We start from the raw sequence: 26,573 nt of genomic DNA, 5'->3' as shown, positions 1-26,573 counted from the left end.
ACCACACATATACATTCCCCACGCATACACATCCTCACACATACACCTACACACCACACATACACATCCCCACACAATCACATCCCCACACATACACCTACACATCCCCACACATACACATCACCACACATATACATTCCCCACGCATACACATCCTCACACATACACATTCCCCACACATACACATCCCCACCCATACACCTACACATCCGCACACATACATACCACACATACACATCCCCACACATACACATTCACATCCCCACACATACACATTCCCCACACATACACATCCCCACGCATACACATCCCCACCCATACACCTACACATCTGGACACATACACATCATCACACATATACATTCCCCACGCATACACATCCTCACACATACACATTCCCCACACATACACATCCCCACGCATACACATCCCCACCCATACACCTACACATCTGGACACATACACATCATCACACATATACATTCCCCACGCATACACATCCTCACACATACACATTCCCCACACATACACATCCCCACCCATACACCTACACATCCGCACACATACACATCTGGACACATACACATCATCACACATATACATTCCCCACGCATACACATCCTCACACATACACATTCCCCACACATACACATCCCCACGCATACACATCCCCACCCATACACCTACACATCTGGACACATACACATCATCACACATATACATTCCCCACGCATACACATCCTCACACATACACATTCCCCACACATACACATCCCCACCCATACACCTACACATCCGCACACATACACATACCACACATACATCCCCACACATTCACATTCACATCCCCACACATACACATTCCCCACACATACACATTCCCCACCCATACACATCCCCACCCATACACATCCCCACCCATACACCTACACATCCGGACACATACACATCACCACACATATACATTCCCCACGCATACACATCCTCACACATACACATTCCCCACACATACACATCCCCACCCATACACCTACACATCCGCACACATACACATACCACACATACACATCCCCACACATTCACATACACATACACATCCCCACACATACACATTCACATCCACATCACCACACATACACATCCCCACACATTCACATACACATACACATCCCCACACATTCACATACACATACACATCCCCCTACACATCCCCGCACATACACATCACCACACATATACATTCCCCACGCATACACATCCTCACACATACACATTCCCCACCCATACACCTACACATCCGCACACATACACATACCCACACACATCCCCACACATACACATTCACATCCCCACACATACACCTACACATCCCCGCACATACACATCACCACACATATACATTCCCCACGCATACACATCCTCACACATACACATTCCCCACACATACACATCCCCACCCATACACCTACACATCCGCACACATACACATACCACACATACACATCCCCACACATTCACATACACATACACATCCCCACACATACACATTCACATCCACATCACCACACATACACATCCCCACACATTCACATACACATACACATCCCCACACATTCACATACACATACACATCCCCACACATTCACATCCCCACACATACACCTACACATCCCCGCACATACACATCACCACACATATACATTCCCCACGCATACACATCCTCACACATACACATTCCCCACCCATACACCTACACATCCGCACACATACACATACCCACACACATCCCCACACATACACATTCACATCCCCACACATACACCTACACATCCCCGCACATACACATCACCACACATATACATTCCCCACGCATACACATCCTCACACATACACATTCCCCACACATACACATCCCCACCCATACACCTACACATCCGCACACATACACATACCACACATACACATCCCCGCACATACACATTCACATCCCCGCACATTCACATCCCCACCCATACACCTACACATCCGCACACATACACATACCACACATACACATACCACACATACACATCCCCACAGCCACACATTCACATACACATCCCCACACATACACCTACACATCCCCGCACATACACATCACCACACATATACATTCCCCACGCATACACATCCTCACACATACACATTCCCCACACATACACATTCACATCCCCGCACATTCACATTCACATTCACATCCCCGCACATTCACATTCACATACACATCCCCGCACATTCACATTCACATACACATCCCCGCACATTCACATACACATACACATCCCCACACATTCACATACACATACACATCCCCACACATTCACATCCCCACACATACACATTCACATCCCCACACATACACATTCACATCCCCACACATACACCTACACATCCCCACACATACACCTACACATCCCCGCACATACACCTACACATCCCCGCACATACACCTACACATCCCCGCACATACACATCACCACACATATACATTCCCCACGCATACACATCCCCACACATACACATCCCCACAAATACACATACACATTCCCCATGCATACACATCCCCACACATACACCTACACATCCCCACCCTCACACATACACATCCCCACACTCACACATACACATCCCCTACACATACACCTACACATATGCACATATACACATACACACACACATTTACATCCTCACACATAAACATACATATCCCCACATTCACATCACACATACATATCCCCACACATACACATACACATCCCCACCCTCACACATACACATCCCCACCCTCACACATACACATCCCCACCCTCACACATACACATCCCCACCCTCACACATACACATCCCCACACATACACCTACACATATGCACATATACACATACACACACACATTTACATCCTCACACATAAGCATACACATCCCCACATTCACATCACACATACATATCCCCACACACACACACATCCACAGACACATACACATACACCTACACATCCTCACACATACACCTACACATCCTCACACATACACCTACACATCCGCAAACACACACATACACATCCCCACACACACACATATACACATCCCCACACAGACACATCCCCACACATAAACATACACATCCCCACCCTCACACATACACATCCCCACCCTCACACATACACATCCCCACACATACACATCCCCACACATACACCTACACATATGCACATATACACATACACACACACATTTACATCCTCACACATAAGCATACACATCCCCACATTCACATCACACATACATATCCCCACACACACACACACATCCACAGACACATACACATACGCACACAGACACATACACCTACACATCCTCACACATACACCTACACATCCGCAAACACACACATATACACATCCCCACACAGACACATCCCCACACATAAACATACACATCTCCACATTCACATCCCCGCACATACACATCACACATACACATCCCCATCCCCACACATACACAACCTCTCACACACATCCCCACACATACACATCCCCACACGTACACATCCGCAAACATACACATACACATCCGCACACATACACATCCTCACAAATACACATCCGCAAACACACACATCCTCACAAATACACATCCGCAAACACACACATCCTCACAAATACACATCCGCAAACACACACATCCTCACAAATACACATCCGCAAACACACACATCCTCACAAATACACATCCGCAAACACACACATCCTCACAAATACACATCCGCAAACACACACATCCTCACAAATACACATTCGCAAACACACACATACACATTCGCAAACACACACATACGCATACACATCCCCACACATACGCATACACATCCCCACACCTACACCTACACATCCCCACACATACACATACTCACAAATACACATCCCCACACAAACACATACACATCCATACACATCTGCACACATTTACAACCTCACACCTAAACATTCACATCCCCACACATGCATATCACACATACACATCATCACTCTCACACATCCCTACACATCCACTTCCCGACACATACACATATACATCCCCACACATACACATACTCATAGACATTCCCACATATACACATCCCCACACATAGGCATCCCCACACAGACATCCACATTTCCACAAATACACATATACATTCCCACACATACACATCCCCACACATACACAGCCCCATCCATACACATACATATCCCCACATATACACAACCCCACACATACACATAAATATCCCCACACATATGCATCACACATACACATCCCCACAAAACACAGCCCCATTCCCACACATACACACCACCACACATACATATACATATCCCCACATCCTCACACATACACATCCCCACACATACACACACACATCCCACACATGCATATACACATCCCCACACATACACAGACGAACACATACACAGGCACAATCCTGAACCCTCAACTGTGATGCAGACAACACCAAAATTGGAGGTAATGTGGACAGCTGGGATGGTCATCTCAGAGCACAACGGGACCTTGATCAGATGACCAATAGACCGAGCAATGGCAGATAGAGTTTAATTTAGATAAACGTGAGGTGCTGCATTTTGGACAGTCAAGGCAAGGTAGAACATTTACACTTAATGGTAAGGCCCTGGGGAGTATTGCTGAACAAAGAGATTTTGGTGTGTGCAAGTTCATAGTTCCCTGAAAGTGGAGTCAAACGTAAATCGGACAGCGAAGGAGGCATTTGGTATGCTTTCCTGTATTGGTCAGAGCATTGAGTATCAGAGTCGATAGCTGAAAATGTGTTGCCGGAAAAGCGCAGCAGGTCAGGCAGCATCCAAGGAGCAGGAAATTTGACGCTTCGGGCCAGAGCCCTTCATCAGGAATGAGGAGAGGGTGCCAGTCAGGCTAAGATAAAAGGTAGGGAGGAGGGACTTGGAGGAGGGGCGATGGAGATGTGATAGGTGGAAGGAGGTCAAGGTGAGGATGATAGGCTGGAGTGGGGTGGGGGCGGAGAGGTCAGGAAGAAGATTGCAGGTTAGGAGGGCAGTGCTGAGTTCGAGGGAATGGACTGAGACAAGGTGGGGGGGGGGGGGAAATGAGGAAACTGGAGAAATCCGAGTTCATCCCTTGTGGTTGGAGGGTTCCCAGGCGGAAGATGAGGCGCTCCTCCTCCAACCGTCATGTTGTTATGTTCTGCCGATGGAGGAGTCCAAGGACCTGCATGTCCTCGGTGGAGTGGGAGGGAGAGTTAAAGTGTTGAGCCACAGGGTGGTTGGGTTGGTTGGTCTGGGCGTCCCAGAGGTGTTCCCTGAAGCGTTCCGCAAGTAGGCGGCCCATCTCCCCAATATAGAGGAGGCCACATCGGGTGCAGCGGATGCAATAGATGATGTGTGTGGAGGTGCAGGTGAACTTGTGGCGGATATGGAAGGATCCCTTGGGGCCTTGGAGAGAAGTAAGGGAGGAGGTGTGGGCGCAAGTTTTACATTTCCTGCAGTTGCAGGGGAAGGTGCCGGGAGTGGAGGTTGGGTTGGTGGGGGTTGTGGACCTGACGAGGGAGTCACGAAGGGAGTGGTCTTTGCGGAACGCTGATAGGGGAGGGGAGGGAAATATATCCCTGGTGGTGGGGTCCGTTTGGAGGTGGCGGAAATGACGGCGGATGATACGCTGTATACGGAGATGAGACTGTATCGGCGCTGCCTCGTGCTCCCACGAGGAGGTTGAACAGTTCATCAACTTTACCAACACCTTCCATCCCGACCTCAAATTCACCTGGACTGTCTCAGACTCCTCCCTCCCCTTCCTGGACCTTTCCATTTCTATCTCGGGCGACCGTCTCAACACAGACATCTACTATAAACCGACTGACTCCCACAGCTACCTGGACTACACCTCCTCCCACCCTGCCCCCTGTAAAAACTCCATCCCATATTCCCAATTCCTTCATCTCCGCCGCATCTGCTCCCAGGAGGACCAGTTCCAATACCGTACAGTCTAGATGGCCTCCTTCTTCAAGGACCGCAGATTCCCCCCAAACGTGATCGACGATGCCCTCCACCGCATCTCCTCCACTTTCCGCTCCTCCGCCCTTGAGCCCTGCCCCTCCAACTGCCACCAGGACAGAACCCCACTGGTTCTCACCTACCACCCCACCAACCTCCGTATAAAACGTATCATCCGCCGTCATTTCCGCCACCTCCAAACGGACCCCACCACCAGGGATATATTTCCCTCCCCTCCCCTATCAGCGTTCCGCAAAGACCACTCCCTTCGTGACTCCCTCGTCAGGTCCACAACCCCCACCAACCCAACCTCCACTCCCGGCACCTTCCCCTGCAACCGCAGGAAATGCAAAACTTGCGCCCACACCTCCCCCCTTACCTCTCTCCAAGGCCCCAAGGGATCCTTCCATATCCGCCACAAATTCACCTGCACCTCCACACACATCATCTATTGCATCCGCTGCACCCGATGTGGCCCTCTCTGTATTGGGGAGATGGGCCGCCTACTTGCGGAACGCTTCAGGGAACACCTCTGGGACGTCCGGACCAACCAACCCAACCACCCCATGGCTCAACACTTTAACTCTCCCTCCCACTCCACCGAGGACATGCAGGTCCTTGGACTCCTCCATCGGCAGAACATAACAACACGACGGTTGGAGGAAGAGCGCCTCATCTTCCGCCTGGGAACCCTCCAACCACAAGTGGTGAACTCAGATTTCTCCAGTTTCCTCATTTCCCCTCCCCCCACCTTGTCTCAGTCCATTCCCTCGAACTCAGCACCGCCCTCCTAACCTGCAATCTTCTTCCTGACCTCTCCGCCCCTACCCCACTCCAGCCTATCACCCTCACCTTGACCTCCTTCCACCTATCACATCTCTATCGCCCCTCCTCCAAGTCCCTCCTCCCTACCTTTTATCTTAACCTGCCTGGCACCCTCTCCTCATTCCTGATGAAGGGCTCTGGCCTGAAACGTCGAATTTCCTGTTCCTTGGATGCTGCCTGACCTGCTGTGCTTTAACCAGCAACACATTTTCAGCTCTGATCTCCAGCATCTGCAGACCTCACTTTTTACTCAGAGTCGATGTGTCATGTTGCAGCTGTATAGGACACTGGACAGGCCACGTTTGGAATACTGTATTCACTTCTGGTCTTCCTGCTACAGGAAGGATGTTGTGAAACGTGAAAGGGTTCAGAAAAGATTTACAAAGATGTTGCCAGGGTTGAGGGTTTGAGCGACAGGGAGAGGCTGAACAGGCTGCGGCTATTCTCCCTGGAGCATTGGTGGCTGAAGAACGATCTTATAGAGTGTTATAAAAACTTGAGGGGCATGGATAGGATTAATAGCCAAGGTCTTTTCCCTGGGGTGGGGGGTGGGGAGTCCAAAACTAGAGGGCACAGGTTTAAGATGAGAGGGGCAAGATTTGAAAGGGTGCTAAGAGGCAGAGGGAAGTGAGTGTATGGAACGAGCTGCCAGAGGAAGTGGTGGAGGTTGGTACAATTACAACAGTTAAAAGGCTGGTACATGAATAGGAAGGGTTTAGAGAGATATAGATCAAATGCTGGCAAACGGATGAGATTGATGTGGGATATCTGATCGACATGGATAAGTTGGACCAAAGGTCTGTTTCTATGCTGTACAACTTTATGACTATGCATTGAACTATCACGCACAATAGATCTTCTTCCTCCTTCTAGAACTCTCTCTCACTACGTGATTGACAGAATTGTCACAGCATCATGTATCCGTCTAATATTATAACCACATTACTCTCTAAAGGGGATAATTACCATTCCCTGCAGCCACCATCCACCAGCAGTTCCAAAGACTGTGTTGCCAGGGTTAGAGACTCTGCAGAGTGAGAGGAGAAGGATCTGGTTATCGGGATTCAAGTAGGAACCAACACTATAAGAGGAATTGGAAATGACATTTAACTGAGTGTTGAGGAATGACAGTCCAAATTAGAAAAAGCAAAACATCAAAGATAATTCTCTCCGAAACGCTACCTGAGCCACTTACCAACGGTGAGTCAGTAGAATACAGAATTAAACTTGTGGTTCAAAGAATTGTGTGGGACAAAGGGGTTTCGATTCAACAGGATTGAGAGGGAAGGGAGTTTTCCATTGGAATGGGCCACATCGATAGTGCTCGGAGCAATGTCTGGGCCAACTGTATAACTAAGCTGAGGACAGTGCTTTAAACTATCTGGAGCTTTGGGGAAGGTAGAATTTAGGTGATCACAGAATATAGGAATTCAGTAAGACAACAGTAATGAAGATAAAATCAAACAGCGTGGGATTCTAATGGACACACGGTTTAACAGCCATTATGCATCAACCAATCACAGCAATGGAGGGAATAGCAGTTTTAAAATATAATTAAAGGCTTTTTACCTGAATTCACAAAACATTCACAATAAAATATTAAAATAGTGACAATAGTAAATAGTTTCAATGTAACCATCAAGAGAGACATGAACTGAATCTCCTGACCTCTCTTCTGGCCCGTTTATGGTAAGGAGGATATTTCATCCGAAGGGAGGTGAAGCACTCACCCCAGCCCTTGCCCGCCATCATCTCAGTCCAGTCCAGAGCAGGCCTGCCCTTTTGTTGACCTTCCCACTGTGCTGCCAATTAAATGGGAAAGGAATGACTACAAGAGGCTAATGTGGTACTTGCTGGGGAGGTCATTCAACTCTTCAAGCTTGCTCCACCAGATCAAGGCTGGTCATCCAACTCCGTACACTGTTCCTGCTTTCTCCCCATACCCTTTGACCCCTTTAGCCCCTGGAAGTATAGAACATAGAAAAGTACAGCACAAAACAGGCCCTTTGGCCTATGATGTTGTGCCGAGGTTTAATCCAAATGTACAATATAGTAACTTAACCTACACACCCCTCAACTCACTGCTATCCTTGTGCATGCCCAGCAGTCGCTTAAATGTCCCTAATGACTCTGCTTCCACCACCGCATTCCATGCATTCACTACTCTCTGTGTAAAGAACCTACGTCTGACATCACCTTTATACCTTCCTCCTAATATCTTCAAACCCCTCGTACCAGTCAATCCTGCCCTGGGGAAAAGTCTCTGGCTATTGACTCCATCTGTTCCTCTCATTACCTTGTACACCTCAATCAGGTCTCCTCTCTTCCTCCTTCTCTCCAGAGAGAAAACTCCGAGCCTATTCAACCTTTCTTCATAAGACAAGCCCTCCAGTCCAGGCAGCATCCTGGTAAACCTTCTTTGCACACTCTCCAAAGCCTCTGCATCTTTCCTACAGTAGGGCGACTAGAACTGGGCGCAATATTCCAAGTGTGGCCTCACCAGGGATTGTAGAGCTGTAGCAAAACCTTGAGGCTCTTAAACTCGATCCCCCGGTTAATGAAAGCCAAAACACCATATGCTTTCTTAACAACCCTATCCACCTGGGTGGCAATTTTGAGGGATCTATGTACTTGCACACCCAGATCCCTCTGTTCCTCCACACTGCCAAGAATCCTGTCTTTAATCCTATATTCAGCATTCGAGTTCGACAATCCAAAATGCATCACTTCACATTTATCCAGGTTGAACTCCATCTGCCATTTCTCAGCCCAGCTCTGCATCCTGTCTATGTCGTGCTGCAGCCTGCAGTAGCCCTCTACACTATCAATGACACCTCCAACCTTAGTGTCATCTGCATATTTACTAACCCACCCCTCAACCTCCTCATCCAAGTCATTTATAAAAACTACAAAGAGCAGAGGCCCAAGAACAGAGCCCAGCGGGACCCCACTCAACACTGACCTCCAGGCAGAATACTTCCTATTTACAAGCACTCTCTGCCTTCTGTCAGCCAGCCAATTCTGAATCCAGATATCTAATTCCTTCTTGAAAACATTTAATATTTTGGTTTCAGCCACTTTCTATGTCACAGAATTCCACAAACTCACTATGCTCTGGGTGAAGAAATTTCTCCTCATCTCATTCCTAAAAGGTCTCTCCCATGATCCTGAGACTATGACCCTTCATTCTGGAATTTGGATGCTATTTGGGTTACTCCTCAAGCTTAGGCCTCTGCTGTGTGTTATTCCAGCAGAAGACACAATTGGACTTGGTGATGCCGGTGAACAGCAGAACGCCTGCCCTTAATTGGATTGTCTCCCCAGGATACTGATCCCATGGAAAGGCCCGCTGCTCATCAACTGCTTGATTTGTTCATGGTAAAGTGGTCCATCTTGAAAACAGGCAATGTGGGGCTCTCCAGTTGAGCATCTTTATTTTCTCCATGGTTACAAAGTGATTAAGGCTGAAGTATTCCAAGATACACAATATTCTATAATGACAGAATGGCAAATGAGGAGGGCTAACCTTTATAATAAAGGATGAGATCAGGACATTTTACAAACACACATTTGGCAGAATTTGCCAAACCCAAAAGGTCAACCACCTCAAAGGACCAAAGAAGCAACTGTATCTGAAAGCCATCATCTCAAAATTTCATACAGTCTTGACCTGTCCAACACCCAGGAGAGGCTGGATAGACTTTTAAGTGACGTTAGGCCAGATATATGAATAGGAAAACTTTCGAGGGATATGGGCCAAACATAGGCAAGTGAGACTAGTTTAGTTTGGGAAACTTGGTTGGCACGGAAGAGTTGGATCGAAGGGTCTGTTTCCGTGCTGTATGACTCTTTGACCCTATGGTTCAACAACACAATTTCTTGGCCCAGAAGATTATGAAATGAAATCAGTCTACATGAAAATTAGGAATAGCAAGAGTCAGAAAACAAGAGTAAGTGGACTTTGTAAGCTCCCAACCATAGACATTCTATTGGACATTAACATTAAATGAGAAACTATTGAAGTTTGTAGCAAAGTTAAGGTGATAATGCAGAGAAAGCTTAATCTTCATATCAACTTGACAAGTGTAGTATGGAAGATAAGTTTGCAGAATGTTTTTGTGATAGTTTCTTGGAGTAATATGGTTTGGAACCAATAGAATACAAATATTTTCAAGCCATTATGAGGCAGGGCTAATTTGCAGGATGATGATAAAAGATCCACTGGGAAATAATGAACATAATAAGATTGAATTTGTTGCTAAGCTTAAAGTGACATCCTGCAATCACAAACAAACAAAGCTTAAATTTAAACAAAAACAATTGCATTGGGACTGGGCATTCAGTTTTCTTTGGTATGGACTTCAATGGATGTTATATAATGGAAAACATGTAAAGAAATAATCTAGAGTTTTCAAAAAGACATTCCATTTTAAAACAAAACCCATGAGAAAGATCCATGTGAGGTTTCCTCCAGAAGTTAAAGGTAGTATTGGATAAGAATAATAGGTTTCTATTGTTGCAAAGAGTAGAAATAAGTTTAAGGATTGGAAGTGCTTTAGAAAACATTAAGGGGGAACCAAAAATTGATTAAAATAAAATAAAAATACGTAATTTCACTTACAGTCTTAATCAAGCTTTTTTTTAAACAAATATTTATAAAGGAAGTGATTAGTCAACATAAATGTTGGTCATTTAGAGTCAGAGAGATGTACAGCGTGGAAACAGACCCTTCGGTCCAACTTGTCTATCCAGATATCCCAAACCCTTGCCAGCACCCAGCTCATATCCCTCCAAACCCTTCCTATTCATATACCCATCCAGATGCCTTTTAAATTGTACCAGCCTCCACCACTTCCTCTGGGAGCTCATTCCATATAAGTGCCAGCCTCTGTGTGAAAAAGTTGCCCCTTAAGGCTCTTGGAGCAGAATCTAGAGAATTTATTGAGGGGAATGAGGAAATGGCAGACACAAAATATTTGTTTTGTTTCTATCTTCACAACAGAAGACATTTCTATTCTCTTCTATTCTGAATAGAAAATGCTTTGTGTCTATCTTCACAACCGCCTGATGAAGGAGCAGCGCTCCGAACACTTAGTGTTTCCAAATAAACCCAGTGTTGCATAATTTTTAAACTTTGTTCACAACAGAAGTCACACATTACATACCAGAAACAGGGGGCAGCCAAAAATTATGAGAAACTTAAGGTCATTAATGTATCAGCAGAGCAAGTATATTGGAGAAACCCAGGGCTAAAATACAATGGATCCCTGGGACTGATAGCCTCCTTCCTAGGGTTTTTCTTAAGATTCGATTCCCTACAGTGTGGAAACAGGCTATTTGGCCCCACTGGTCCACCCAGATCCATTTCCCTCTGACTAATGCACCTGACACTATGGGATAATTTAGCTTGGCCAAACCACCTGACCTGACCTGCATACCTTTTGGGTTGTGGAAGGAAACCGGAGCACCCAGAGGAAACCCACACAGACAGTCACCTGAGGCTGGAATCAAACCTGGGACCCTAGCGCTGTGAGGCAGCAGTGCTATCCACTGAGCCACCATGCCGCCCTAAAAGAGGTGGTTCTAAAAGAGAGAGCAATACAATAATGATGAACTGGCTCTGATATTTCAAAATTCCTGAGATTGTAGAATGGCCCCAATAGATTTGAAGTTAGAAAATATAATAATGCTTAAAGAATGAACATGGAGAAAACTGTGTTCATTCATTAGGCAAGTACTAAAAATAAAAAGTGCAGGAAATCACAGTGGGTCATGCAGCACCTGTGGCGAAACAGCAAGCTAACGTTTCAAATCTGGATGACTTTTCATCAGAGCTGAAGTGAAGTTTGGAGGGGCCAGCATTTATGCAATAGTTGGGGAGGGTGAGTATAGGGGAGCAGTTGGAGTACTAGCGAAGGACGTTGATAGTTCAGATTAAGTGATCGGAATGTGAGAATAGCAGAACGATAGTTTATCTAACTGCCAGACTGGAAAGGACAGACAATCCACTGCAGTGATGTGGGGGAGGGGAGAGAGGTCAGAGTGATACAGAACATAACAAGCAAACCTAAATAGAGTCATTGTCATAGAGTCACACAGCATGGAAACAGACCCTTCACTCCAGCCAATCCGTTCTGAACAGAACCTCAAACTAAACTAGTCCCACCTGCCTGCTCCTAGCCCATATCCCTCCAAACCTTTCCTATTCATGTATGTATCCAAATGTCATTTAAACGTTGTAATTGTATCCACATCCACCACTTCCTCAGGAAGTTCATTCCACACGCTGTATTAAAATTTGCCTCATGTCTTTTTTAAATCTCTTTCCTCTCACTTTAAAAATGTGCCCCCTAGTCTTGATTTGGAAGCACTAAGGAGCAGCGTGGTTGTGAAGATAGACACAAAATATTTTCTGTTCTGAATAGAATAGAAATATCTTCTATTGTGAAGATAGAAGTTCCCTAAGAAGACTATCAGGTTACCTCTCAACCTCCAGTGAAAAATGTCTCAGCCTATCTAGCCTTTCTTTATAATCAAATCTTCCATATTCGGCAGCACCATGGTAAATCCCTTCTGAACCTCTCCAGCTTGACATCATTCTTTCTATAACTGGGAGACTGGAACTGGACACAGTATTCCAGAAGAGACCTCACAAGTGTTCTGTACAACTTCAATATAATGACCAAACTCCTATACTCAAAGGACTGAGCAATGAAGGCAAGTGTGCTAAACACATGTTGAACCACCCCATCTATATTTGATGCAAACTTTAAAGAATTATGTATCTGAATGCCTAGATCCCTCTATGCTACAACACTACCAAAAGGCCTTACAATTAATTGTGTAGTCCCTACATTTTGTTCGTTTTACCAAAATGCAATACCTCACATTTATCCAGGCTGAACTCCCAGCGGTCATTTTTCAGCCCATTGACCCAATTTGATCAAGATCCCTTTGTAATCTTAGAAAACCTTCTTCACTGTCTCCTATGCCACCAATTGGCAAGCTCACCCTGAATCCCATGTGACCTAACTTTACTAATTAGTCTACCATGCGGAACCTTATCAAAGACTTTACTAAAATCCAAATAAACAATGTCTACTGCCCTGACATCATAAACCTTTTTGATAACTTCCTCAAAAACACTCAATCAAGTTTATGAGACACAATTGTCCTCACACAAAACCATGCTGACTATCCCTAATCAATGTTTGCTTCTCTAAATGTCCATAAATCCTATCTTTCATAATCACCTCCAACAAATTACTGACAACCGAAGTCAGACTCACTGGTCTATAGTTCCCTAGTTTCTCCTTACAATCTTTCTAGAACAAAGGTACAATGTTAGCCACCCTCCAGTCACCAGGCACCTCACCTGGAACTATAAATGGTGCAAGTATTTTTACAAGGGGCCTCGTAATTTCTTGTCTTTCTTCCCACAATGTTCTGGGATACATTAGTTCAGGTCCAGGAGATTTATCCACCTCTATATTTTTGAAAACCTCCCAAACCTCCTCTTCTGTAATATGAACTGTTTTTAAAACATCAAAGTTTATTTCTCTGTATTCTCTAGTCTCCATTTCTCTCTCCACAGTAAAAAAATGACATAAAATATTCATTTAGTATCTCTTCCATCTCCTGGGGTTCAACACAAAGATGACATGCTTGATCTTTAAGGGGCTCCACCCTCTTGCTCTTAATGTATTTGTACAATCTCTTTGGATTATCCTTAACCGTATCTGCCAATGCTATTTCACATCCTCTCTTTGCCTTCCTGATTTCTTTCTTAAGAATGCCCTTACATTCTTTATATTGATTGAGAATCAATCAAACCATGTTTCTATATTTAAAAAGATTCTCTTTTGTTCTTGACTAGAACCTCAATATCTTTATTCAGCCATTGTTCCCTACTCTTACCAGACTTACCCTTCACTATAACAGGCACAAAATGTCTCTGAGCTCTCACCATCATGTACTTGAACTTCTCCCACTTCACAGCCATCCTTTTACTTGCGAACAGTCTACTCCAATCAACTTTTGAAAGTTCATGTCTCATTCAATTAAAATGTGCCTTACTCCAATTAAAAACTTTAACTAAAAGGGAAGGAATGGATTCACAATTTTCGGTGTTTAACTCAACACTGAGCCCAGAAGGTTGTAAAGGGTGAAGTTTGGAGATCTGGAATCTATTACATCAAAAATCTTAGCAATACATTGATGAAAGTATTGTACAATCAAACCAAGTCAACATCACTTTATGAAGGGGTAATCCTCATTCACAAATTTATTACAGCTTTTTGAGCATTGAACAAATATGGTAGATAAAAGGGAAATCATATGTGCAGTTTTCTTGGATTATCAAAAAGCATTTGATAACGTTACATACAATCAGTTAAATTCAAAATAATATCTCTATGACTAAATATTCAGAGAGTTGGCAGCAATATAATTGCATGGATAAAGGATTAGCTAATGGACCAGAAGCAGAGATTTCCCAGTCAGCACCCAGTAAAAATTGGAGTGCGACAAAGAACAGTCCTTTTTACAATTCTGCAACTGGAATTGAGAGAGTTAGATAATGAATTAAAGAGGGGGATTACTAAAGGTATAATCTCTGGATAGCTTCCAGTACCGCGTGCTGCTGAGTATAGAAATTGGATGAACATGTGGCTAAAGAGATGGTATAGCAGGAAGGGTTTTAGATCATTGGGTAGGTGGGATCTGTATAAGCTGGATGTGTTGCATCTGAACTGGAATGGCCCCAATATCCTTGCTGGAAGGTTTGCTCATGCTACTGGGGAGGTTTTAAACTGATTTAGCAGGGGGGTGGGGCATAGAGTAGATATAAAGTCAAGATCATCTGTCCATTCTGATTTGAAAAAGTACTAAGACAGTCCAGTAGGTGAAGGCGGCATGGGCGGGCACATGGTAGGTCAGAAAAGCTAGATTTTATCAACTGATCAGCACATGGGCATTTCCTACAGCTGTATTCACTGAGAAATGGTTGAAGGAAGGACAAGATTGGCAGCTCAACATTCCAAGACATAGAAGTTTCAGGAATGATAGGGGAATGTAATACACGTGGGGCATTGTATTAGTGATAAAGCGGACCATCACTGCAATACTGAGGGAGGATGTCTTCAAATTAGGCCATCTAGGTACAGTTTAGAAAAAAAGTGGGTAATCACATTCCTGGAGTTATATACTGTAGACCTCTCAACAGTCAGAAGGTGATGGGGGACAGATATGTAGGCAAATCCCTGAGATGAATAGGGTTACAGTAAAAGGGGACTTCAACTTTGCTAACGCTAACTAGGATTGTGTTAAAGTCACAAGTCAAATGGCATCAGGATATAGACCAACAGGTTTATCTGAAATCACAAGCTTTTGGAACGCTGTCCCTTCATCAGGTGACATGAGGAGAGGCAGACAGGCACAGAATTTATAATCAAAAGATCATACAAATGGTGGGAGTGGAGAGTTGACAGGTTGAATAATAAGTCTCTGCAAATGATCAACAGTGTCCGATGGTGCAAGTAAAGTGTCAACAGCTGAATTGCAAGTGAAAGGATGACCTGTAATCTGATTGAGGCAGAGGGATAATTACAAAACATTAAAACTAAGGTGCTGCTGGAGACAAACCAAATGACTGAAAAAACATTACAGGTATAAAGGGTAACTTGCCAAGGGTCTAACCAAATAAAAGTAATCCAAAACTATACAAACTAATTAAGGTAGAGAGATCACAACAAGTTATCAACAACCCAAATCAGGACAGTGACAGTTACAGTTACAGAACAGTGTGAGGGGGTCACAATGTTTGTCTTAATGCGAAAGGATTAGCTCATGTGGAATTTTTAAAGTGGATTCAGGATAGCTTTTTGTGGTGGTCCATAGATAGTCCTATCAGAGATGGGCTACTGCTAGACCTAATCCCAGGGAATGAGGCCAGTCAAGTGGTTGAAGTTTCAGTGGATGGGCACTTAGAAGAGAGTGACCATAAGTTTCAAAGTCATTATGGAAAGGGATAAGGATCGTGCAGACATTAAATGTCTAAATTCAGGGAAGGCCAATTTCAATGTCATTGAGCAGGATCTGGATAACATAGTCTGGGAGCAACTACTTGTGGGCAAGTCTACATTAGGAAAGTGGGAGTCTTTTAAAAATAGTATAGAGAGAGTTCAAAGAGAGAGTCTTCCTCTAAGAGTGAAGAGTGAGGGCAGAACATTCAGGTATCCCAAGATTTCAAGGGTATCAAAAGCTTACGAAAGAAACAGAAGGAAGCACATAACAGGCGTGGAGCGTTAAAATTAGAAGGGCCCTTCAGATGTACAGGGAGTACTGGGGAGGTCCTTAAAACAGAGATTCAGAGGGCCAAAGTGGGCCATGAAATATATTTGGCAGGTAGGACTAAGGAAAGCACAAAGGCATTTTATAAGTACCTTAAGAGTGAAAAGGATTACCAGGGAAAGGATGGGGCATAATAGAGACTAAAGGGGGAAACTGTACGGGGTACCAGAGGATGTAGGTGAGGTCTTAAATTAAAATGTCTGTATTCACAAGCAGATAGATATTTTAGCTGGAGATAAGAGTTGAGATGATTAGGATGTAGATCATATCAAAATTAATAAGGAGGTATTAAAAGTTTTAGTGGGCATAAAGCTGCATAAATCCCCAGGACTTAATGTGATGTATTCCAGGCTGCTATGGAAGGGAAGGGAGGAGATTGCTGGAGGCCTGGTGGAGATATCTAATACTTCACAGGTCACAGATGAAGTGTAGATTACTAGAGGATAGTTAACGTGATTCCTTTTATCAAGAAAACCAGCAGGTAATTACAGACCAATTAGTCTGACAGCAGTGGTCGGGAAATTATTGGAAAAAATTCTGAGGGACAAGATTAATCAAAACTAGGAAAGGCAGGGATTGATCATGGATACAGAGCACAGATTTTTTTTAAAAGGAAGAACTGCGCTGACTAATTTAGTTGAGATTTTTGAAAAGGTGACAAAATATATTGATGAGGGTTGAGCAGTTGATGTGGTTTACATCGACTTCAATAAGGCCTTTAACAAGGTCCTTCATGGAAGACTGGCCCAAAAGGTAAGAGCCCGTGGGAACCCAGGCAAGATGGCAGACTGGATCCAAATCTAGCTTGCAAATGGGAGGTAAAGGGTGATGGTGGAGGGTTGTCTTTGTGACTGGAAATCTGTGACCAGCGCTGCACCTCAGGTATCGGTGCTGAGACATTTGTTATTTGTCATGTATGTTTGTGAACTGCATGGGAATATAAAAGGTATAATTACAAAGTTTTCAGGTGGCACAAAAATTGATGGTATTGTTGGTAGTGAGGGGGATAGTCTCAGGCTATAGAGTGATATTGATCAGCTGGTAAATTGGGCAGGACAGTGGCAGATCCAATCATGATAAATGCAAGGTGATGCGTTTTGGGAGGCCTACTAAGGGAAGGATGTACACAATCAATAGTATGGGTCTCCAAGTTGTACAGAGGAACAAAGGGACTTTGGTGTACAAGGAGATTCACCAGGATGTTGCCTGGGATGAAAAGCCTCAGTTATTAGGAGGGATTGGATAGGCTCAGTTTGTTTTCCTTGCAGCAGAGGCGGCTAAGCGGAATTTGACTGAGATATACAAAATTATGAGGTACAGATAAGTTAGATGTGAGAGTCCTTTCCCTCTGGCAGACATGTGCAGTTCTGGTCTTCACAGTTAAGAAAGGTTACATTTGCATTGGAGGTGATACAGCGAAATTTGCTAAGATAGGTCTCTGCGAAGACAGGAATATCCCACAAAAAGATGTTGAATAAATTGGCTGATACTCATGTGAGTTTATGAGAGGTAATCTCATTGAAACATTCAAGATTCTGAAGGGGTTTGTCAGGGTCAACGCTAGCAAGTTGTTTCCCCTGGGTAAGGAAACTAGAACAGGGCTTTGGGTTAGGGACAATTCATGGAGAGTGGAGAAATGTCTTACTGGGAGGGCTGTGAATATGTTAAAAATTCATTTGTGGGACTTGGGCGTCACTGGCTGGCCAGCATTGATAGCCCATCCCTCATTGCCCTTGAGAAGGTGCTGGTGAGCTGCCTTCTTGAATCACTGCAACCCACTTGCTGTGGGTTGACCCACAATGTGGATAGGGAGGAAATCCCAGGATTTTGACCCGACGACTTTGAAGGAACGATGGTATATTTCCAAGTCAGGGTGGTGAGTGGCTTGGAGATGAACTTGCAGGTGGTGGTGTTCCCAAGTACCTGCTGCCCTTGTCCTGGAAGTGGTCATGAGTTTGGAAGGTGCTGTCAAAGAATCTTTGGTGAATTTCTGCAGTACATCTTTGAGATAGTACACACTGCTGCTACTGTGCACCGGTGAAGGGATTGAATATTTGCAGATGTGGTTTGTCCTGGATGGTGTCAAGCTTCTTAAGCGTTGTTGGACCCAAACCCATCCAGGCAAGTGGAGAGTATTCCATTACACTCCTGACTTGTGCCATGCCGATGGTGGATAGACTGTGGGGTGTCAAGAGGTGAGTTACCCACCTCAGTACCCTAGTCTCTGACCGGCTCTTGTAGCCACTATGTTTATGTGGTGAGTCCAGTTGAGTTTCTGGTCAATGGTAACCCCAAGGATGTTGACAGTGGGGGGATTCAGTGATGGTAATACCATTAAATGTCAAGGGGTGGTGGTTAGAGTGTCTCTTATTGATGATGGTCATTGTCTGGCACTTGTGTGCTGTGAATGTTACTTGCCACTTGTCAGCCCAAGCCTGGATATTGTCCAGATGTTGTTACATTTGAGTTTTAGGTCTGTTTTAGTATCTCAGGAGTCACGAATGGTGCTGAACACTGTGCAATCATCAGTAAACATCCCCAATCATTTGAATTTTCAATCCCAGAGGTTTTTGGATGTCCTGTCATTCACTGGACTGAATTCTGAGATAGATAATTGTTTAGTCTCTCAGAGAATCAAAGTATACAGGGAAGGTATTGCAAAAGTGGACATTCTGCCCTTATCATTCTCGACCTGCCTCTGATAGTATGCACCCACCATCCTCCTCCAACCATTCTCCACTTGCATCCAGCTGATTGAGACTGCTCCCTCCCGGGTCCTTTCTTATCAGTCTAATCATAGCCACAGACTTAAGACAAAGGTTTCTCCTCCTGTGTCCCCCCAAGGATTGATCTTTATCTCCTTCCTAATTCTCAATTCCATATTTCCGATTAGAAACATCATCCAAAAGCAGTTACCATCTCTCCATCCCACTGTCTTTATATTATCTGACTGCCTGCCCAAGTACAGACATTTCCCCCAATTAAAGTTTGGGAAAATTGAAGCCATTGTCTTCAGTTGCCACCCCAAACTCTGTTCCCATACAACCAACTCCATCCTTCTCCCTGGCAACAGTCTGACACAATCTTCATAATGGGATGAGGCTCTGGTATCATATTTGTTAATTTTTGGTTTAAATCATTTATTAATGGTGAGTAACACAGGTGAGGGCATCCAGCAATTCATAGCCATTCTTAAGGTGGTTGTCAACTGCCTTCTCGAACCTTGCAGAACCTTACTGGGGTAGACCAACCAAGCTGTTCCAGGAGGAATTACTGCATTTTGATCCAACAGTAATGAAGGAATGGTGATATATATATTTCAAAGTCAGGATGGTGAATGGCTTGGATAAAAGCTTGAAGGTGATGGGCTTCCCATGTATCTGTTGCCCTTACAGATGGTTGTGGTTGCAGGTTTGGAAGCCGTTATCAAATGAGCTTCGGTGAATTTCTGCAATGCTTCCTGTAGATGGCATACAATACTACTATTGGTGGAAGGAATGAACATTCATGGCTGTGGGGATGGATGCCAATTAAACAAGCTGCTTCGTCCTGGATGATATTGCGATTTTAAAGAAATATTGGGGCTGCAGACACCGAGGCAAGTGGAGAGGGTTCCAATACACTCCTGACTCTAGTCTGTAGACAGTAGACTGTTCGGGGGGTATTTGGAAAAGTTGGATTTCCAGACATAGCTGGACAATTTACAAACTGTTGGGTTAATGCCAGTATTTCATTTTGTATTGGAACAGCTTTGCTAGGGGAGTGGCAAGTTCTGGAACGCAAGCCATAGTTCAGCTCAGAAACAGACCCTTCAATCCAACTGGCCCATGCTGACCAGATATTCTAATCGAATATTGTCCCATATGCCTCTGAACCCTTCCTATCCAAATACCCATCCATGTGTTTTTTAAATGCTGTAATTGCAACAGCATCTACCACTTCCTCTGGCAGCTCATTTCATACACGCACCACCCTTTGCGTGAAAACATTGCCCCTTAGGTTGCTCTTATATCTTTCCCCCCTCACCCTGAACCTATGCTCTCCAGTTCTGGACTCCCCCACCTCAGGGAAAAGACCTTATCTATTTATCCTACCCATGCCCCTCATGATTTTACAGTCTTCAATACTATTGCTGGAATGTTGTCAGGGCCTGTAGTCTTTGCAGTATACAGGGCTTCAACTGTTTTTAGATATCATGTGGACTGAAGACTGGCAACTGTGTTACTGAGGACTTCTGGAAGCTGACATTTGGCTGAAGATCCTTGCAAAAGCTTCAGTCTCATCTTTAGCATTACCTGTACCATCACTAGGAACATCGATTCCAAGAATTCAAATTGGTGCATCTCAATGTACTCTCTGCTGAAATCTTCACTCGTAGCTTCATTACTTCTAAACCCAATTATTTCCACACACTCCCAGCTAGTCTCCCACATTGTACCCTCCATTGCCTCAGACCATCCAAACCTGCTCCCCGTGTAACAAGTCACACCAAGTCCCATTCTCCCCCCATTACCTGTGCTCACTGAGGGACATTCTAATTTTAAAATTCTCATTCTTATTCCTCACGGCCTGACTCATTTATCTTCTGCAGTGTCACTTGCCTCTTGAAAAAATCATGCCCCTCTAATTCTAGCCTCTCCAGCATCCCCGATTTTAACCATTCTAAGTGATATCCATCTCTTGTCCTGTACTGCCAAACCCTTCCGCAATATCTCTTGTATAGTTTGGTATCAAATTTTATTTAGAATGTTCATCTGAGCCAACTTGAGGCGAGTTATGATGTTAAAAGCGCTGCATAAATACATACTAGAGTCATAGAAGTGTATAGCATGGAAACAAGACAATTCAGTCCAACTTGTTCATGCCGACCAGATATCATAAATAAATCTACTTCCATATTTCAGTATTTGGCCCATGTTCCTCCAAACCCTTCCTATTCATATAACCATCCAGATGCCTTTTAAATGTTGTAATTGTACTAGCCTCCATCACTTCCTCTGACAGCTCATTCCAAACATGCACCACCCTCTGTGTGAAAAATCTGCCCTTAGGTCCCATTTAATTCTGTCCCCTTTCACCTTAAACTTATGCCCTCTAGTTTTAGACCTCCTCACTGTGGGGAAAAATACCTTGTGTATTTATCTTATCCGTGCCCCTCATGATTTTATAAACCTGTCCATGGTCACCCCTCAGCCTCCGAACTCCAGGAACATCAGCCCCAGCATATTCAGCATCTTCCTATAGCTCAAACCCCCCAATCCTTGTAAATCTTTTCTGAACCCTTTCAAGTTTCACAACATCCTTCCTAAAGCAGGAAGCCCAGAATTGCATGCAGTATTCCAATAGTGGCCTAACCAATGTCCTGTACGTCCATAACATGACCTCCCAGCTCCTGTACTCAATACTCTGGCCAATAAAGGAAAGCATACCAAACATCTTTTTCACTATCTTATTTACCTGCAACTCCACTTTCAAGGAGCTATGAACCTGCACTCTAAAGTCCCTTTGTTCAGCAATACTTCCCAGGACCTGCTCTGATTTGCTTTCCCAAAATGCAGTACCTCGCATTTATATAAATTAAACTCCATCTGCCACCCCTCGGCCCATTGGCCCATCTGATCAAGATCCCATTGTAATCTGAGGTAACCTTCTTCGCTGTCCACTAAACTTCCATTTTTAGTGTGAGCTGCAAACTTACTAACAATACCTCCTATGCTCACATTCAAATCATTTACATAAATGACGAAACACAGTGGACCCAGCACCAATCCTTGTGGCACATCATTGGTCACAGGCCTCCAGTCAGAAAAGCAACCCTCCATCACAATCCCTTCTTCTACCTTTGAGTCAGTTCTGTATCCAAATGGGTAGTTCTAAGATTCCGTGTGATCTGATCTTGCTAACTAGTCTACCATGTGGAACCTTGTCGAATGCCTAACTGAAGTCCATATAGATCACTTCCATTGTTCTGACTTCTTCAAAAAACTCAATCAACTTTGTGAGACATGATGTCCCACACACAAAGCCATGTTGTCTATGCCTAATCAATCCTTGCTTTTCAAATAAGCCTTTTCCAAGGCTGCACACCTTGGAGAAGTTCTCTTCCTCCTTCCACATGGATCTCAGTGAGTCTCTCTCTCTTACAGCACCCCTCAGGTCATCTCCTCTGCCTGAGGCACTTCAACCTCCACCATCTGCAGTCCTCACTTTCTCCTTTCCATATAGTGTGCATGTAATCCATATTTTATGCATCCTTCCAAATTCTGATAAGTACTGGTCCAACCTACTCAATGTTTTCTCATAAGAAAGTCCCTCCATCAGTCCAGTGAACATGCTCTGGATTGCTCTTTGCACTTTGGAAGAATTATCAAGACAAAGAGTACTCAGTGAATGGAGGATACTTGGAAGCTCAGAGGAACAGAGAAATCTTTGGAATACTTGTCCACAGATCCCTAAAGGTGGCAGGCCAGGTTAATCAGGTAGTTGAAAAGGCATACAGATACTTGCCTTTATCAGTCGGGGTATAGATTATAAGAGCAAGGAGATTATGCTGGTACTATACAGAACTTCCGTTAGGTCACAACTGGAGTACTGTGTGTAGTTCTGATCACCACATGATAGGAAGGATATGATTGAGCTGGATGGGACACAGAGAGGATTCACCAATTGTTGTTTGGGATGGAGCAATTCAGCTACGAAGAGAGGCCGGGTAAACTTGGATTATATTTTAGAGCAGAGAAGGTTGAGGAGGAAACTGATAGAGGTGTTTAAGATTTGGGGGGCATGGACAGAGTAAATAGAAAGCAGCTCAAAGGGGCCAATAATTTTAAAGGAAAAATTAGATTAATTTTAAAGGTTTAGAGGGGATTTGGGGAATGTATTTTTTTCTCCCAGAAGGTAGTGGGAGGTTAGTTGAGGCAGGAAACTTCACAACCTTTAACAAATATTTGGATGAGTACTTGAAGTGTCATAACATTTGACACTGTGGGCCTAGTGTGAGAAGATAGCCCTAGTGTGGCTAGTAGTGTGTTTTTGGTGGTACAGACTCAATAGGCTAAAGGGATCTGTACTGTATGATTCTATCTATCCAATGCCAATATATCTTTCCTTAGATAACAGTTCACAGTATTCCAGCTCTGATCTGAATAGTGCTTCAAGTTTTAGCAAAATGTCCCTACTTTAACATTTTATTTTCTTTGAAATAAAGGCCATCATTATACTCGCCTTCCATACTGTTTGCTGAACTTGGATGCTAGCCCTTTTGAATCTCATGGTCAAGGACTCCAAATCCCTCTCTTCTGTAGCTTTCTGCAATTGTTCTCCAATTAGATGATATTCAGTTCCTCTAATCTTCCTGCAAAATCTCACGTTATATTCCGCCTACTAAGTTTTTTGTCTAAATCCCTCTGCAGAGTCTGTGTCAGCCTCACTTCTTGGTTCCTCAATTGTTTTTTTTAACATCCACAACCTTTTTTTTATGTTCACTTGTGGGGCATGGGCCTCACTGGCTGGTCTGACTCTAGTTGCCTTTGAGAAGGTGGTGGGAGAGCTGCCTTCTTAAACCACTGTAGCCCACATGGAAATAGTACATTAATACATTAACTTTCCTCATTCAAGTCATGAATATCTATTCTAAATCATTGTCTTCCCCACTAGTGGTACTCTAGGTTCCCAACCTAAAAATATCCCATTATCCCATTCTGTCTTTCATTAGTTAGACATCCAAAAGATTATCTTCCAAAGATTCTGAAAGATTTGTTCTGGCTTGGCCAAGGCTAAAGTAATGGTAAGGATAAGTTTCCCTACAACGTGAGGAAGTTTTTAATATCAGGGATGGTAGCTGGTTTTCATGAGGCAAGGGTTACATTCATGGTGAAACCAACAGCAAGTGAATTTCAACCACATATCCTTCCTTTCCTGAAAGCTTCATTCTGGACAAAGTTCAAATGGTCCAAATACTTAGACCAGTAGCATATGATAGATACTGCCCATAAAACTGGAACAGAAGCAGTTCAAAACCTCCTGGCTGCTCATGTGATAGTTCATTGTGAAAGCAGCATGTAATTTGGAGATATAAGGAAATTGGGATTTGGTGAGGACAACAGTTAACTTTCGATCCAATTACAAAAAACACTTCTATATCAAAGAAAATCACAAAATTGAGTTAATTTTACTTGATAGATAGAGAAGAAAATCACTATCAAGATGCTGTTGAGCAGATGCTTTCGGGCTGACGACAGGTCTGATCAGTACTTAGATTTTAGCCATGGAGATATTGAGAATGAAAATTGCTGGAAAGGACTTCCAGATAAAAGTCCGGGCTCTGAACAATCCGACAGAATCTAATATCTAAAACAGGCTAAACACTATTTTGGAGATGAGGAGTATGAAGTCATGTTGAGGATGTTGGTAAGGCCTCCTCTGGAATCTATGTCTAGTTCTGTTGTAGGAAGGATATTATGAAACTGGAGAGGATTCAGAAGAGATTAACCAGGCTGTTGCCAGGTATGGAAAGTTTGAGTCATAAAGAGAAGCTGGAAAAGCTGGGACCTTTTCACTGGAGTGTACAAAGTTGAGAGGTGACCTTGTGGAAGTTTATGAAATAATGAGGGGTATGGATAGGGTTAATTGTAGTTCCGTTTTCCCTAGGATGGGGGATTTCAAGACACGGTGAGAGGAGAGAGGTTTAAAAAAAAATTTTGAAGGTGAGAGGAGAGAGGTTTAAAAAAAGACATGAGGGGCAATTTCTTTTACACAAAGGGTGGTTTGCATGTGGAATGAACTTCCTGAGGAAGTGGGGGATGTGGGTACAATTACAACATTTAAGAGACACTTCGACATAAAACACATAATAGGAAAAGTTTGGAGGGATATGGGTCAGGAACAGGCAGGTGGAATTAGTTTAGTTTGGGATTATGTTCAGCATGAACTGGTTGGACTGAAGGGTCTGTTTCCCGTGCTGGAAGACTCTATGAGTGTGACTGAAGACATATCTGACACGCACAACAGTGTCAAGCACAGCAGAAATAAGACTGCATGTCAAAAACAACATGAGGAGACAGAAATATGCATCAAGGTAGTCTTGGAATTGATGAAAATCTTTTTAAAAATGCTTAACGCGTACAAAAAACTAACGAAAAGAAGGAAAGCTAAGAGAGACAGAAATACCTGGAAAAAAACAACCAGTGTAAAACATCCATTCATAGAAGATAGAATAATACAGCACCCTCGATGTTGCACCGACATGTGAACTAATCTAACAGAGACAAAACACGGACTATTAGATGGTAAGAGAACTCAGTAGGTTTGCAAATGTTAAGTAACAGGAGTTGAACA

General features: G+C 43.8%; 1 protein-coding gene across 1 annotated transcript in view; it reads right to left on the bottom strand.

Moving 5' to 3' along the window:
* The window catches only part of LOC132825026 (F-actin-monooxygenase MICAL3-like), a 483,930-nt gene that overhangs the window by 383,696 nt on the left and 73,661 nt on the right, over positions 1–26,573 (bottom strand). The window contains exon 2 of the mRNA XM_060840028.1: positions 7,854–7,914. The gene's annotated coding sequence lies outside the window, so the exon portion shown is untranslated. The remainder of the gene's footprint in view (positions 1–7,853; positions 7,915–26,573) is intronic.

This window comes from Hemiscyllium ocellatum, chromosome 19 (assembly GCF_020745735.1).
Source record: "Hemiscyllium ocellatum isolate sHemOce1 chromosome 19, sHemOce1.pat.X.cur, whole genome shotgun sequence".
Lineage (NCBI taxonomy): Eukaryota > Metazoa > Chordata > Chondrichthyes > Orectolobiformes > Hemiscylliidae > Hemiscyllium > Hemiscyllium ocellatum.
The sequence above is the reverse complement of the archived record's forward strand: the minus strand, read 5'-3'. Positions and strand labels throughout refer to the sequence as shown.